Source organism: Protopterus annectens, chromosome 4.part1 (genome assembly GCF_019279795.1).
Source record: "Protopterus annectens isolate FY-2018-M chromosome 4.part1, PAN1.0, whole genome shotgun sequence".
Lineage (NCBI taxonomy): Eukaryota > Metazoa > Chordata > Ceratodontiformes > Protopteridae > Protopterus > Protopterus annectens.
The window spans coordinates 119,285,980-119,302,919 of NC_056734.1; the positions used below are offsets into that span (position 1 = coordinate 119,285,980).

General features: G+C 40.3%; 1 protein-coding gene across 2 annotated transcripts in view; it reads left to right on the forward strand.

The window, feature by feature from the left end:
• The window catches only part of MPI (mannose phosphate isomerase), a 234,301-nt gene that overhangs the window by 66,059 nt on the left and 151,302 nt on the right, over positions 1-16,940 (forward strand). The gene's annotated exons all lie outside the window — the stretch shown is intronic.

The following is a 16,940-nucleotide window of genomic DNA, read 5'->3' on the forward strand; positions in this document are numbered from 1 at the left end:
TTCTTTCACCTTTTTTCATGTATGCAGGTTGGGGAAAGTATGTGGTTTTTAAGAGAATAATTTGAATTTTGAATTCATTCATTTAGTATATTTGTTTGTACAGTTTTATTACAGTTGTTAGTATGACAAGTGTCATGCTTCAGAAAACAGATACTGTTGACAGTGGAGCCCCTGTTCCATGACACTGAGAACTTGGTATTTTGATCCTGTGAAAACACTGTAATAGAAACCACTGGTGTCTTCATTCTTCTGAATGTTAAAATTAAACTGACCTTAAAATGTCATCCTGTCTGTTTTAATAGTGTACTAAAATAGATGGCTAGAAATAGACTTTAATCCTGAGCCTTTTTCAGAAGTGTACAGTGAGTGCAACAACGCATTTCATGTTTTAGTGGCTTTTTGTTTTTGTACTGTTTTCTGTTTTTCTTGTGCACTGCTGACATTTGTACTGTTCCTCTTTCTGATATTGCATGTTTTCAGGTGTCTGTTCACAAGCCTGATGTTCCAGTGCCATGGATGAAGCCGTGCAGCAGCAGTAGCAGCCTTCTGCTGTCGTAATTTAATTCTCTGCTGGATGCAGCATCAACATTACTGTGACCTTGGCTAGTTAAGAACTTTGGCTGTTGTTCTTTCTCATGAGTTCAGTTGCATCTTAATTTTCTCCTGCATACTGTGTCTTTCCATGCCATCATAGGCCCAGCCTGCTGATAACCTTGAGTGGTGAGGGCAGTGCAATCTGCCCTGTCCCACTGACTGCTTTTGACCTTGACGCATGATTGCACATCTCTCCACAGAACAGCAGCTTGCTGAATAGTTTTACCTTGCCATCTATTTGAGTTTTGGCTATTCCAGATCTGTCTGCTGCTTGATGGCACAGAGTACCTCTTCAGAGCTCTTAATACAAATCCTTTTAGCTTTGCATTCAGTGTTGTAATGGTTTCCAACTTGAGTTTTGCAGTCACTGTGATTGAAGTGGATTAGAACTCTTAATGTTAATGGAAATTGTCTAGTACAACTACTTGGGTTAGTATGTGTGTGACATAATATGTCTTCCTAAAACTTTATTGCCACTGTGTTGCAACATAAAACTGACTTGTTTGCATTGACTGTCCTGTTTCTAAATTAAGAAGATTTTGTAATGGGTGTCTCAAATATCATGTAACCACCTATGTTGTCATTCATACTATTTTATGTACAAATAAAATATACTAACCAAGGAAATGATTCAAATCGCCACTAGCTGAATCATCTTATCTTGACAAAAAATACCACCACGCTTTCCATCTTTACTCATTCAAAATTCAGACCCCTCAAAATGTTTTGCAGTATTTTTTATTGCATTTATTGGAGCTGGTTCATATGGAAGTTTTATTAAAATGTCTATCAAAATATCATTACGGTAATCAACAAATACATATTGAAATGGACAACATGCATAATAAATAAAAATAAAATGGTACTTAAGTGCAATAAAATCACTTGGCTCATCTCTTCACATTAGCACATGATTTTTGTGGTCTTCTGAAACCCACTAGCATAGGGCACCATCTCCCCCACTGACATAGAAAGTTTCAGAGGGCAGGGTACTTGATGGCAGAAGGAACAGGCACTGTATTTCTCCAGGCACACTTTTGCCTCGCTGCCTTCAGGTGAGCAGACAGGGCTCACAGGCATACCTTTAAACTGTCCAGAAATTTTGCAGTATGGTTTTCTGGCAAATCATTGAGGATTGAAATCATTAAATACAGACAGACATTTGAGTTTTAGACTTCATATCCTTTAGAAAATGCATGCAAATGCAAAACCTGTTGTCCTATCAACTTTTTAATTTTATAAGAGCAGTATTTAAAAAAATATCCCTGATTCAGGGCCTTTGCTCATCCCTAACACATTCTTTTCGCTTTGTCAGACTTATTGTGCTAAGTGTTTGAGAGGCAAGTCCATATGCAACTACAGTGCGGTTACAAAGATCAAAATAAAGCATTGTAAATGCAGACAACATATTTAGCAACTATCAGTAGTGTTGGCTGAGTGGCTATGAAATGCCCAGCAATGAGAAAAACAGACTAGTATATGTAAAAACTTGTTGATGCAAAATTTCAGTACTTGGACAAGTGCAGAGTCAGGAGAAAAGGGGGAAGGCATGCCCGAAGGCAGGTAAAGGCTAGGACTGTGGTAGTGAGGGTCGGAACTTTGAATGTTGGCAGTATGACTGGAATAGGGAGAGAGCTAGTTGATATGATGGAGGGAAGGAAGGTTGGTATATTGTGTGTGCAAGAGACCAAATGGAAGGGGAGCAAGGCTAGGTGTATCGGAGGCGGGTTGAAATTGTTTTATCATGGTGTGGATGGGAGGAGAAATGGTGTAGGGGTTATCCTGAAGGAACAGTATGCATAGTGTTTTGGAGGTGAAAAGAGTGTCGGTTAGAGTGATGTTTATGAAGCTGGAAATTGATGGTATAATGATGAATATTGTTAGTGCATATGCTCCACAAGTTGGGTGTGCGATGGATGAGAGAACATTTTTGGAGTGAGTTGGATAAAGTGATGATGACTGTACCCAAGGGTGAGAGGGTTGTGATTGGAGCAGATTTCAATGGGCATGTTGGTGAAGGGACCAGAGGGGATGAGGAAGTGAAGGGTGCAGGTATGGTGTTAAGCAAAGGAATGCAGAAGGTCAGATGGTAGTGGATTTTGCGAAAAGGATGGACATGGCTATGGTGAATATATATTTTAACAAGAGGGAGGAGCATAGGGTGACATACAAGAGTGGAGGAAGGTGCACACAGGTGGATTATATCTTATGTAGAAGGGCCAGTCTGAAGGAGATTGGAGACTGTAAAGTGGTGGCAGGGGAAAGTGTAGTTAGGCAGCATAGGATGGTGGTTTGTAGGATAACATTGGTGATCAGGAAGAGGAGGAGGAGTGTGAAGGCAGCACCAAGGATCAAATGGTGGAAATTGAAAAAGGGTAATTGTGAGGTGGAGTTCAGGGAAGAGTTAAGACAGGCACTGGGTGGCAGTGAAGAGTTACCGAATAGCTGGGTAACTACAGCAGAGCTAGTAAGAGAGTTGGCTAGAAAGGTACTTGGTGTGACATCTGGAAGGAGGACAAAGATACCTGGTGGTAGAATGAGGAAGTACAGGAGAGTACACAGAGAAAGATGTTGGCAAAGAAGTGGGATTGTCAGAGAGATGAGAAAGTAGACAGGAGTATAAGGAGATGAGGTGCATGGCAAAGAGAGAGGTGGGGAAAGCTAAGGATAAGGCATATGAAGAGTTGTATGAAAGATTGGACACTAAGGAGGGAGAAAAGGACCTGTACCGATTGGCTAGACAGAGGGACCGAGCTAGTAAAGATGTGCAGCAGGTAAGAGTGATAAAGGATAATGAGGGAAATGTACTCACAAGCGAGGAGAGGGTGTTGAACAGATGGAAAGAGAACTTTGAGGGGCTGATGAATGAAGAGAATGAGAGGGAGAGAAGGTTGGATGATGTGTGGATAGTGAATCATGAGGTGCAGTGGATTAGCAAGGAGGAAGTAAGGATAACTATGAAGAGGATGAAGAATGGAAAGGCTGTTGGTCCTGATGACATTCCTGTAGAAGCATGGAGGTGTTTAGGTGAAATGGTAGTGGAGTTTTTAACTAGATTGTTTAATGAAATCTTGGAAAGTGAGAGGATGCCTGAGGAATGGAGAAAGTGTTTTGGTACCAATTTTTAAGAAAAAGCGTGATGTGCAGAGCTGTAGTAACTACAGAGGGATTAAATTGATAGTCACAGCATGAAGTTATGGGAAAGAGTAGTGGAAGCTAGGTTAAGAAGGGAGGTGATGATTAGTGATCAGTAGTATGGTTTCATGCCAGGAAAGAGCACTACAAATGCGATGTTTGCTCTGAGAGTGTTGATGGAGAAGTACAGAGAAGGTCAGAAGGAGTTTCATCATGTCTTTTTGGACTTAGAGAAAGCATATGACAGGGTACCTAGAGCAGAGTTGTGGTATTATATGAGGAAGTCGGGAGTGTCAGAGAAGTATGTAAGAGTGGTACAGGATATGTATGAGGGAAATGTGACAGTGGTGAGGTCTGCGGTGGGAGTGACGGATGCGTTTAAGGTGGGGGTGGGATTACATCCAGGATCAGCTCTGAGTCCTTTCTTATTTGCAATGGTGATAGGTTGACAGACGGGATCAGACAGGAGTCTCCGTGGACTATGATGTTTGCAGATGACATTGTGATCTGTAGTGAGAGTAGAGAACAGGTGGAGGAGACCCCGGAGAGATGGAGATATGCTCTAGAGAAAAGAGGAATGAAGGTCAGCAGGACTAAGACAGAATATATGTGCGTGAATGAGAGGGAGGATAGAGGAATGGTGAGGATGCAGGGAGTAGAGGTGGCGAAGGTAGATGAGTTTAAATACTTGGGATCAACAGTTCAGAGTAATGGTGAGTCTGGAAGAGAGGTGAAGAAGAGTTCAGGCAGGATGGAGTGGGTGGAGAAGAGTGTCCGGAGTGATTTGTGACAGACGAGTACCAGTAAGAATGAAAGGGAAGGTCTGCAAGAGGGTAGTGAGACCAGCTATGTTATATGGATTGGAGACAGTGACATTGACAAAAAGGCAGGAGTCAGAGCTGGATGTGGCAGAGTTAAAGATGTTAAGGGTTGTACTGGGCATGACGAGGGTGGACAGAGTTAGGAATAAATATATTAGAGGGCCAGCCCAGGTTGGTAGGTTTGGAGACAAAGCCAGAGAGGAAAGATTACGTTGGTTTGGACATGTGCTGAGGAGGAATGCAGAGTATATTGGGGAAAAAGATGCTAAGGGTGAATCTGCCAGGTAACAGGAAAAGAGGAAGGTCTAAGATAAGGTTTATGGATGTGGTGAGAGAGGACCTGCAGGTGGTTGGTGTAACCGAGCAAGATGCAGAGGACAGGAAGAAATGTAAATGGGTGATCCATTGCGGCAACCCCTAACAGGAGCAGCCGAAAAAAAAGTGCAGAGTCGGAAACAAATGATGGGACTGTGTACATAGCAAAAGTGTGAACACTTCTACTGTGCTTTTATCTTTAAGAAATATGTGGTCGTAATTCTGAAATTTAGTAATAGTTAAGATTCAGTGGTTGGTCAGTATGTGGATGGTTTTGCTACCAGTAAGGAAGGATAGACAAAGGAGAGGAGTACATTGTCTTGGGAGAAGGTTTAAATACAAGGTGATGTGAAGGAAAAGGGCAGTGACCTAAAAATTAAAAGATTTTAGAAGAAATTTCCAGTCAGAGTCATTCGTGGATTCAAAAGACAACCAGACAGTCGTGGATAAAACAACGTGGTGGTATTATTTTGTAGAGGAATGGGTATGAATGCAACAGTTTTGTATTCCTTTGTGTCTGGTTTGTATATTGTGAGCTGAGTTTTCTTATAGAAGTTGGGTATACTTTAAATTGAAGAGGAGAATTATTCTGCCTAGCTGCTGTTTTGGCTTCCTGCTTAATAAAATGTGAGATATTTTGGGGATGAGTGCCATTTTAATGTATGCTGTTATCGTGTCAGAGGATAGTGGAAAGACATGGTAAGAGCAGGTCAACTACTGTAAATAGGGTTGCCAACTTTGCATCTTCCATTTCCTGACAAGCCATGCCCCCTGGAAAATAAACACACCCCTTGTCTCTGGGTAGCCACACTGTTTAGCATGCTACACCCAGAAGCACCCATTATTAAATACCATCTACACTGATTACATGGTCAGCCTTAGAAGATGTGGATCCCTAGCAAAGTGTTCCATGGTACTCCCCATTCCCCACGGTCTACTTTCACCTTGGCATACACACCACTGCTCCTTTTTTTTCCATCCTTGCTTTCTCATGCTATTCAGAGTACTTTTATACTGTTTTCTTATACTTTGACTTACTTGTCAGTTTTTTTCCTGCAACCTTGAAACACTTCCTAATGGGTCAAAACTGTACTATTATAACTCTGGAAGATTTTATGCTGGGTATCAGGGGGGCACTTGGACCCCAGAAGCTATTGGTTCTAAATGCTTTGAGGTGCATTTTGGCACTTTGTTTCACAACCTTTGTTCTAGCGATGGCCTGAACAAAAAATCATGACCAAGGAAAGAAACTGATTATTTTGTTTTCTTTCAAGGAAAAGATAGGTTACATCCAAGGCTTAATGTTCAAGGCTAATGGTACAGTAGGTATCTGTAAACTAAGAATGCTTGTGAGGGTATATAAATCATATCTGGCATCACTGCCTTCCTCCCAACCCCCCTCCCAAAAGAAAATAATAGTGGGCATTATTGTACCTGTATGGTTTTAAATTGGGATGAAAGTGAAAGGACAAATGGACATAAGTCATATTTCAAGTTGCTGCTGCCATACATCTACACAGCATGCCTTTTCCACCCAAACCCCAATAAGTCAACTTCTGAGTACCCCTCTGAAGTCAAACTAGAGTGAAAGAACAAATAAAGCACAACATATTTCAATCTGTTGCTGTAAGCTGTACATATGCAGCATGACTCCTTTCCCCTACCCAGGAGATGTCCGCTTGTATTCACAATTGTGAAGAAAGTGAAAACAATAGCACTTGTACTACGTATTCCAGCTTATTGTTTCTGCACAGTGCATTGTCCATAGACGAGCTATAGTGGCATTCTCTGCACACTTATGAGGTATGATTTTGGAGAAAGCTAAATAAATAATGCTCATACTGTTCCCAGCTAACACAGAAGCTATAGTGACCATCTGTGCACACCTCAGAAGTTTAACTGTGAAGAAAGTCAAAGAAAGAAATATGACAGTATAGCAATCTCTGTGCCTACCTCTGAGTGGGTTGAGTTTTAGACTAGGTGGAGCCCATGGCCAAGGACCCTACTGAGACACTTATGCATGATGGTCCCCAGAAGCTGAGGTTCTAGATGTTCTGTGATGCATTGTATGCCTTATTTGTTTCACTGTCTAGGAGATGTATATATACAGCTGCCAATATATTTTTTAGACAGACACACACACAGACACCTTTCTGCAGGCAAATTGGAAGAACATCAATGCACCTATAGGATGTCTTTGGGGCTGGAGAAAATGAGAGCACCTGAGTAAAGCCTGTACAGAGTCAGAGAGGACATGCAGACTCCACACTACTGGAGCCACAGCCTAAAAGTTAGACAGGGAGATGAGAACTGTGAGATGGAAGCACTACTAACTGTGTCATTGTACCAGTGATTTGTTCCTGTGCCCAGACCAGCAAAATAACTACTTATTGTGTACCATGTTTGACAGTGGTGAAAAATGGATGAAATTATGGCCGATATGTTGTTCTTGTATACATACACTTGTGTACACTTCAACACCCCTTCAACACAGACATGCATACTCGAGCACAAGACACAATAATAATCATTTTTGCACTGCATTATGCAGATAGGAAATCCAAAGAAACAGTAAACATTTTTGGAAATATTTTTTTAGAATGATTCAAATTACCTTCAAGTACTCACCATAATGATATTTCCTGACAGATGCCCTTATTTCCTGACTGTCAACAAAATTTCCTGACTGGTGACTGCCCCAACTGTAGTTGCTCGAAAAAGATGTTCAGGCATTGGGATTGCTTAGCAAGTAAAATGTTGCCATTCTGACAAACCACTCCCTTATCCCATAATCCACATGGATGCCAAGACTTTTCAGATTTGCATTGTTGTGCTAATGCCTCACTTGAAGAAAATATCTGCAGGCTACCTTTTGTGTTGATGAATTTTGTCAGTGCTTTTGTGATGCAAATTTAACCACTGTGTATCATGCATGGTTAAAAAACTCAAAAAAAAAAAAAAAAAAAACTAGGTACATTATACAGAGTAAAAACCCATCTCACTGACATAGCCAGAAGACGTATAACCTCTACTTTCTTACTGTCATCTCTCCTTTATGCTGCCCAAATCTTCACTAAAGTTCAAGACTCACAACTGTCTGTACTTGAGCAATGTTATAATAAAATACCCAAATTTGTAGTAAACTATAACAATAATTCTCTCAGGGCTAGACAGTGGTATGTTCTAAACTGGTTATTTATTTATTTACATTTGTTGACCAGGAATGTCCGACTGGACGCAGGTCCATTTTCAGCGGAAGCCCGGGGAGAAAAGCTCCACAAATTACAATATTACAGACCTATTAGAAGTACTTTTTTAGCTAACTCTGTACAAAGATTTTTCTTTAAGCCAGAATATAGCCCAGCCCTTAACAAATTAAGACAAAAGTACTTCCCCAAAATAATTTCATGTTCTAGAGAAAAATCCTTAATCACTATAACGAAATCACGTAATATTATAGGTGGCTCAGTATATTCAAATAGTGTAGCTAAACTATGAAGCCCAGTACCACTGAAATTCATTCAGAATGCAAACTCACTTAAAACACAACTAAAACTTCACCTATCAAAACAATGGATCTGCTCCTGTACATCTCCAAGATAAATGCCACTGTTATGTCCAGCATCCCATATCGTCAAACCATTTCTGTTTTCGGAATCCTGTACCCCACAAGCAGACATCACCTGTGCCTGAATAGGATTAATAGCATCTCCCAGCTGTAGTTATTATTTTGTGACATTGTTCATCCCCATCTCTATACTAATACTATAAACTTTATTATAGCTGTGTATATAATTGTCTTTGAATTTGCTTTACTCCCCACTTTTGAAATACAATATCAACATTTTATGCCCTACCTAGGTCTTTCCCTCACCAAAACTTTTTTTTAAATTTTTAAGCACTAATCACATGATTCATTATCAATCTGGTGTAATGGCTAAGGTGTTTATCCCACAGACACAAGGTACAGAGTTTAATTTTCACTTTGGAGAAAACGGCTATGCTCAAAATGGCCGACAAAGTCAGTTAACATAGTTCTTGCCTATGAACCTTTGAACCTATAATCTAATCGGCAAATATATACATAATTGTTAATGTGTATTTAACATCTGTTCATTTATACTACTAAATGTATGTTTAAAAATATTTGTTATGCAGAAGCTTTTCTGCCCAAGCCTCTGCTGAAGAGTTTTTTTTTTTTTTACGAATCGTGGTCAGACAAATCTGGCAAACAAACAAAAGCAAAATAAAATAAATAAGAAAACATTTTCAAGTTGATTGTACTTCATTGTCTTTCTGATCACTGTTTATTTTTTTTCTGCCCTTTTTCCCAGTTTTTTTTTTCTCAAATTACATTTCTGTATGGGCTTAGGCCTCTCCTCTCACTGGATTGCTGTAGCTGTACTACAGAAAGAAAAAAAGTAGTTAAAATCTTATTTAGGCAAATTTATTTGCACTTTTTCTTCTACCTGCAATTTTCCTATTTAACTTTCTCACTTGGGTGCTGTCCTGCTCTTTAGATAAATCAGATCTTTCCTTACACAGGTATGCTTACAGGAGGAAAATCGCCTGTCATAATAAGCACGATACTTGTCTGTATACTCTGGGTACAACACAAAATAAGCACCCTATATGAGGAATTCTTCAACGCTGCTTTTTGAAAGCAGGAAGGTGCACCTGATGATATGCCTGCAAGAACAATTCCTGTCAGCAAGAGGGCCTACTATATCCTGAATTACTTCCTATACCCCTTTTCATAAGCAAATATATTCTGCTCACCATCCCATGCTAAATAAAGCAAACTTCATAAGCTTCCTACACCTGTACCTTCTATGTAGGGCTCTCCAGTTGTTTCCTTTACCTCAAAAACAGTGGAGGAGTCAATGCAAAAAAATTCTGTGTGAATGTTTCAGATTCATTAGAACAGTCTATATGTGTACTTTGATTCAACCACCTAAATTGTAAGCTGTTACTGAGCCTTGTCCAGCAGGTCACAAGGCCATCTATTTCTAGTTGTCCACTTTTCTATTCCACCTAATGCAAACTGACAGGCTGGCAGAAGCCCTCTTAGAGGTCACAGGTGAGGTGCTCTGTTGCTCTAGCACCTGCATCCTTTGCATATGGTGCTTAGGGACACTATGAATCTGCTCACTGACACCAGTATTTTTGGTGTCTGTCCCACTGTTACTGGCCTTTTTTTGATATTTATGATGTCATCTGCTGTATTGATGTTTGCACCATATGAGTTGGTGCCAACATTTCCAACACTGGGCGTTACATTGATGCTGATGTGGTCAGTGATATTGCTAGAAGTGATGAAAGTATTCTTGCAGCTAATGCCAAGATATGCGATCCTGGTGCATTGTTGATGCACTAGGCTTCATGACTCTCAAGTCCTTGACATTGCTTTCTCTTAAGTTAACATCAGTGCTAATGCAGCAAGGTCCTTTGCAGTGCTTCCTATCAACATGGTGCCAGTCCTCGATACTGGCAACATCTGTAAGCCATGAATATTCTTTTCCAGAGGCCTAAACCATGCACAGTGTTGGACATGAGATTAGAGAGACCTTAGTTAATGCTTCTACAACTACCCACTCTGACATCCACTTCTAAAAGGATGTCTTTTCTCCCTTTCAGATTGTCCTTCACCAGAGGGTAGGCCATATGCATGAAAAAACATGTGGGCTACGCTCTGGCATGTTTTACAGTGAACACGATGAGGAGGAGGATATGGAGGGCGGAGGAGGGAGCGGTCTCCCCTACATCCTCCTCAATGACTTGTGTTCGAGAAATACTTGGAAATAGTGAGACTCTGACAAGGATGGTAGACCAACCAGTATTGCCCCTACAGAGGAGGCTGCAGAACTCTATTTACTGTACTTGGCAGTTTTCTTGGGTGTTTCCTTTGGTAATGGATAACCTGAAGAGTGACACTAAGGCAGTTTGGGGGGGATCTCTCAGGTCCCTGCTGTTGAGAAGTCTGGCCACATACTTCACTCCACTCCCCGCCCGATGAGAGTGGGGCTTCTGGTCAGATGTCCCTAATCCTGGTACTCTCATTTCAGTAGTGCCCTTAAGAAGGCTGAAACCTACCAGAATCCAGGAATGCAGGACAATAGATAACCTAGGGAAGTGCATGTGTATGTTGTCTATTGCTCCTGTATGGGCACTTAATTACTTATCACACTCGGTGAATTTCAAATGAAATATCACCAGTGAAATGCATCAGAATGTTGAACAGTGTCCTGATGAACACAAAACACATATACGACTCTTCCAGCCTGTAACTACACTGACCTTGACCAGCTTTATGATGCGTGTTGTATACAGCACCACATAGGGTTCGCTTAGAGCTGCATATGGCCCTCTAACCACAGCCTCCTGCATGTTTAGCCTCAGGGTTAAGGCACATCCTGAAGAGATTGTGAGAGACAAGTTTGAACTACCTCAGTGCGCTTTTTTTTTTTCCTGGAGTGCCAGGCTAGATGTTCAGACACAACACGCAGCCAAAGAGTCAACAAAAGTCTTGAAGGCAACCCTATTTTAAAAAAAAAAACGGTAACTTCCAGAAAGGTCAGTAACCCAAAGACAGTGATTCCATGGAGTCTTCAGAGATGTAGTCCACTCACAGGTAATCAATAAAGCAACCATGAGACCTTGCCAGACTCTCTATCCCTGGAGGCAGTCCAGGGACTGTCTGCCCTTCCACCGGTCTACATGGGGAGATGTCACAGCAGACAGCATCACATCAGCCTGGTTGATTAGGATACTTGTCTCCAGAAATTACAAGATATCCTTTACAGCTTAGCCAGACCCTTTTATCTCTCTCCTTGCCCAATGTCTTCCATGAGAAGCAGCTGTAATGGAGGTCCTGAACCTCTTCCAATAATACACTAAGTGGCCTGAGTAGATCTGAAAGGGTCAGGCTTTTACTCCAGATCCTTTTTAGTGTCATTTTAGTGAGAAAAATAAAAGGCAAAGGACCTTAACCCAATATTAAATACAAGGAGCCTAAACAAACTAAAAAAAAATTTCCTTTTTCATGGTTGCACAGTTTATCCTTCATTGTTTGAGGAGACTGCATGTGCTGTTTGGCCTCCAGGATACTTCTCTATACATCAGATTGCAGAAATGTTCAAGTGGCACCTGTACTTCCATGTAGGGGATAGTCATTACCAGTTATGGATGTTTTCATGTGGACTCATCTTGGCCCCAAGGCTGCTTGCCAAACATGGACCCTTGGCACCAGTCCATGAGAGAGTGCAGAGAGACACAGTTTCCAATAGCTAGATGACTGACTCCTAACTATTGCTATAGTGTCAGGCTGTAACTCTAGCAAGGGAGTGACTGATTAAAGATGTTCCACTCTCTCTCGGTATAATGGTAAACCCTGAACCTTGCAAATTAGAGTTTTTTTCCTGCTCAGCTGTTCACATTCAATGGATTCAGCTGCAACACAATTCTTTCCAGAGTTTGTCTTTTCTTGAGGCTGTTACCTGTGCCAGGAGAATTTCTGAGATGTATGCCTTGTCTGTTGACTCTCTATATCCGGTATTATTTCCGATAGACACCGTAAATGTGTGTATCCCTCTTCTTTTTCTCCTCAATATTCCAGTCAGGAAGAGTGTCATTTCCATTGTATTAATATGAGCTGTCAGCTGAGGTTTTACTTTGAAATGACAAAAAGGTTAGCTACAGCTAGCCAGTTGCTTGTCTCATGCTGTAAGAGAAAACTATGGCAGAACATTTCCAAAGTTACCTTAGCAAGGTGGTTGTGTGGCTGTATTCATTTTCGCTGTGTTATATTGCTTCAGCAGTGAAAACTCACTCTGCTACAACAGTTGATATATACATGGCCCTTTTTTTTTTTTTTTTTTTTTTAGGAATATAGCTGTGTTAAGTTTGTATAGCAGCTACTCAATCTCCTCTCAACACCTTTGTAAGGCTCTGTACACTACACACTGCTTTGTGTTTTATAAATTCTTGTGGGGTGCTCTGAACCTCAGTTAGCATGCCATTGAAGACCAGTCGTCTTCAGCTTCCTATATTTATGTAAAAACGATGACCTGAACCATCACCAGCAGATAACCAGAAAGTGATGGAGGAGAGAGATTCATCATCCAGCACCTTCACTTCTTTGGAATAAACACCCTCTTCAGGTTAAGCAGTGTAAGTGAACACCTACTTTAAAATAATCTGGATGGGTAGTCTTAAATTTATCCGTGATTGCCTCCTTTCTCAAAAACAGAGGGGACAGGTAAAGTCTAAAGGTGAGTGTTGGCAAGGCTCATGTCTAGCTTCATGAGTTAAAAGGTTTGAGATTATATAGGTTGATGTAGCACTTCTGAGATTGAATTTCAGTGAAGAAGTGGAAAGGGATAGTTGGTCATTAATAATGCCTAGGTATCTTCATCTACTGAAGGTAGATGGGACCTTCTGTGAAGTTTTTGTTGTACCTTAAAGTATGTTGTTGGATTTTTGTGCATTAATGGATAACTTATGTGATGAAAGCCAGTTCCAGAGCATATTAACATCTGTTTGTAGGACATCCTGGAGTGGGAGTTTGTTTATGATATCAGTGCAGAGTAAAAAGGTGAGTTGAGGTTAAGTCAGGTGGCTGTTAATAAACCGAGAAAAGAAGAGGGACGCCTAGGACAGTGCCTCGAGCTACTCCTTTAAAAAGGTACCAGTGCTGAAGTTGATGCTAGAGGGCACCATAAAGGTTCTGTCAGGTATGTTTTTATGTATGACTAGACATTGAAAACATGCAAGATTTAATCTTTAGTGAAAGTATGTCGTGACTAATGTATTTTAAAGACAGCACCAGTGAACAGATCACCTTCAGCGTTTAAGATAATTTGTTTTGTTAGGGGTTGAGAGCAGGTATAGTGCTATATTTGGAAAGTCATGCTGTTTAGCTCTGTGGATATGAGGTTTGAATTTATTTTTTCTTTTAAAATTTTAGATAAGGACAAGTATTAGATATGGGTTGGTAATCATTTGGTGGTGATGACACAGTATTTAAAACTGTGTAGAATGGTATTGGTAGGCAGAGAAAGGCTGAAAATAAAGGTGAGAGATTTGCTGAGATATTGACAACCATAATACAGTTTAATCAGGTGGTGAACCTAGAAATGGTGTTTGCAGGTATAATATAAAGTTGTCTAAAAAATGTTAACACTTTTGGAGAAAGTAGCCTTAAAGTAGAATGGGAGTTCATTAAGCTCATGGAATGGGGTATCTGGAATAGGAATGGAGGAGTCTGAATCTTTGAAAGAGGGAAAGGAAAGCATAATGCATCGTGTATTTGGATAACTTGATTAATGTGGAAGAGTTTAGTTTCAGAAAGATTTTGCAGAAGCAAATGTGCTTTACAGATCTCTGGAAAAGTATAGACCGACAAAGATGGGATAGTTGGATAGATCTAAAATATGTAACTTAACTTCATTAGTTTTTATTCTGTTTGCTTTTAATCAGAACTTCTAAATATTGATGGTTAGCTTTACGTTTCTATAATTTCCAGGCATTATCTCCTTTTATTTGCTTTTAAGGGTCCGTGACTGTCCAGGGGGTAGGGGGTGCGGGATTGAATTTAACCACCATTAAGAAACTGCTACAAAAGCTAAAACCCTGCTCTACCTCAGCTGACAATCTCTCCCCATACTACCTCAAACTGGGCAGCTAACTCAGTTTACCCAATTGGTATCCTTATAAATAGGTTTTTATCTGAATCAGAAGTGCCTGCCATATGGAAACGGTATCACATCACCCCTATCCAGAAAGGAGGCAACTCTTTTGATCCATCCATTTTTCGTCCTATATCCATTTTGTGACCCATATCCAAAATTCTTGAGAGGGATATCCATCAGCAGGTAGTGCAATATCTGTTGTAAAACAATCTTTTAACCAAAACCCATCATGGCTCTTCCGACCTAGCCACAGCACAGCTACAGCCCTATTATCTTTAACAGACACCATGAACAAGGCCAGAGATGCAGGATGCTATACAGCCTCAGTATTCCTTGATCTCTCCAAGGCCTTTGACAGTGTTTCACCCCTTACTTTTGAACACACTGTCTAACTTAGGCTTCTCACATAACACAGCAAAATGGTTTCAGAGCTACATCAAGGATCGTAAACGAGCAGTGAAATGGTCCAACAAACTCTCCCTTTCTCCACAACCCTACTGGAGTCCCCCAAGGTTCCATCCTAGGACCCCTACTCTTCAACATTTTCACAAACCACCTTCACACTGCCTGCCTCTGGGACCCTCCCCCTCATTCGAGTGCAGCTGATGATTGGCACTGCAATGCTCTGCCAAGTCTCTACTGGCCAAAAACTAAACTCAACTTACTGCAGTCGAATCCTGGCTAAGAAATGCCCTACTCTTTCTTAATCCAAAGAAGACAAAACTAGTATTCTTTCACCCCCAAAACACATCCCCGGTCACTGATCATTTCACCATCCTTGCATCTGACAACACTGCTGTAGAAATAATGCAAGAAACCAAACTTCTAGGTGTTATCATTGACAATAAACTTTCTTTTGACCCCCCCCCCCCATATACAGCAAAATATAAAGAAAACTCATCAAAAACTGGGACTGTTGTATAGAAACAAACATTTCTTTACTGCAGCAACCAAAACCACCCTTGCAAAAACATTTTTACTTCCTCCCTTCTTTATGGTGCCCCTGTCTTTACTAACTTACAAAATTCTACCCTAAGCAAGTTGGAACAGTGCTACAACAAAGTTGCAAAGTTTGCCACAAACTCTAAATATCACACACACCACTGTAAACCACTCCTAGAAAACCAACTTGCCTTTATTCAGCTATCCACCTTGCACAACCTTATTTTCAAGCCTGCCCTGCACTAGCCAGTCTAGTCGCACCTTACACACCAAATCGATCTCTACAATCAGAAGACAAAAAATCTCTTGGCTCTCTCAAAACCCACAAGAAAACCTGGTCACTGTCTGTATTCATACTCTGTCTCTCTGCTTTGGAATTCACTACCTCTGCCTACCAGGTCTATGCCTGGCCTAACCCATTTCAAAGCCTCTTTAAATAAATCCTCTCAAAAATACATGGCTGTGCTCCTGGCTGCCTAATTCTCAGGTCTTCTGCAAGATCCTAAAGTTATTCTAACTTCTTCTCTGCTTCTATATCCTATCCTTAAGCTACTGCTCAGGCTTTATTGCTTCTATTCTTCTTAACTCTCTCTCACTATCTGTCTGCATCACTAACTTTCTGGCTGCTATTTTCCTGACTGAAACTAACATTCTGTTTTGCATAAACTGTAACAGGCAAATGTTACACATTGCACTACCTACGTATTTTTTTTAACACTTATCTACATCATGTATGATGAGAATGACTGTTATTGTCTGTAATGTTTTAACTGTATAGAATTGCCTAGATGTGTAGTAATTAATATATTGGAACATCTTGTAGCAGTTTGTTTTTTCAACTTAATTTTTGTATAGTATTTCTACTGTAATCTTTATTGTATTGGGTTGTACTGTATTTGTATTGTACTGTATGTGGAGCTTTTCTCCCCGGGCCTCTGCTGAAAACAGGTTCTGTAGGCCCAGTCAGAGCACCCCGGTAAACAAATGTCAAATAAATAAAACCTATTTTATGAGGAAAAGTTTGTCTTGAATAAGAGAAAGTAAGTTCTAAAATGTAGCTAAAGCAAACGTATGGGCAGTGCAGATATAGGTTGGACTCCATTCAATATGCTGCAGTTATTGCATAATAATGGTGGCATAATATTAAGGGATAAATCTAGTGTGATTTATTTAGTTTAGAAGCCATAAGAGTTCAGTACAGGAGCAAAGGTGAGTAATCTCTCAGTATAGGAGTTATTGTATTTAAATGTTGCAGTTTGTTAGGGATATTTCTAATAAGATTGAGCTTAGTTCCAGTAGTTATTTGGTTTTGATTATAAAGAGAGAGATAATGTGATTAATAGTTGCTGTTTCTCCCTTTTCAGTTGAATTTGAGGTCCCCAGGAATAATTTATGATGATAAGTATTGAATACATCTATCAAAAATGTCTTTGTAGTCTGCAGG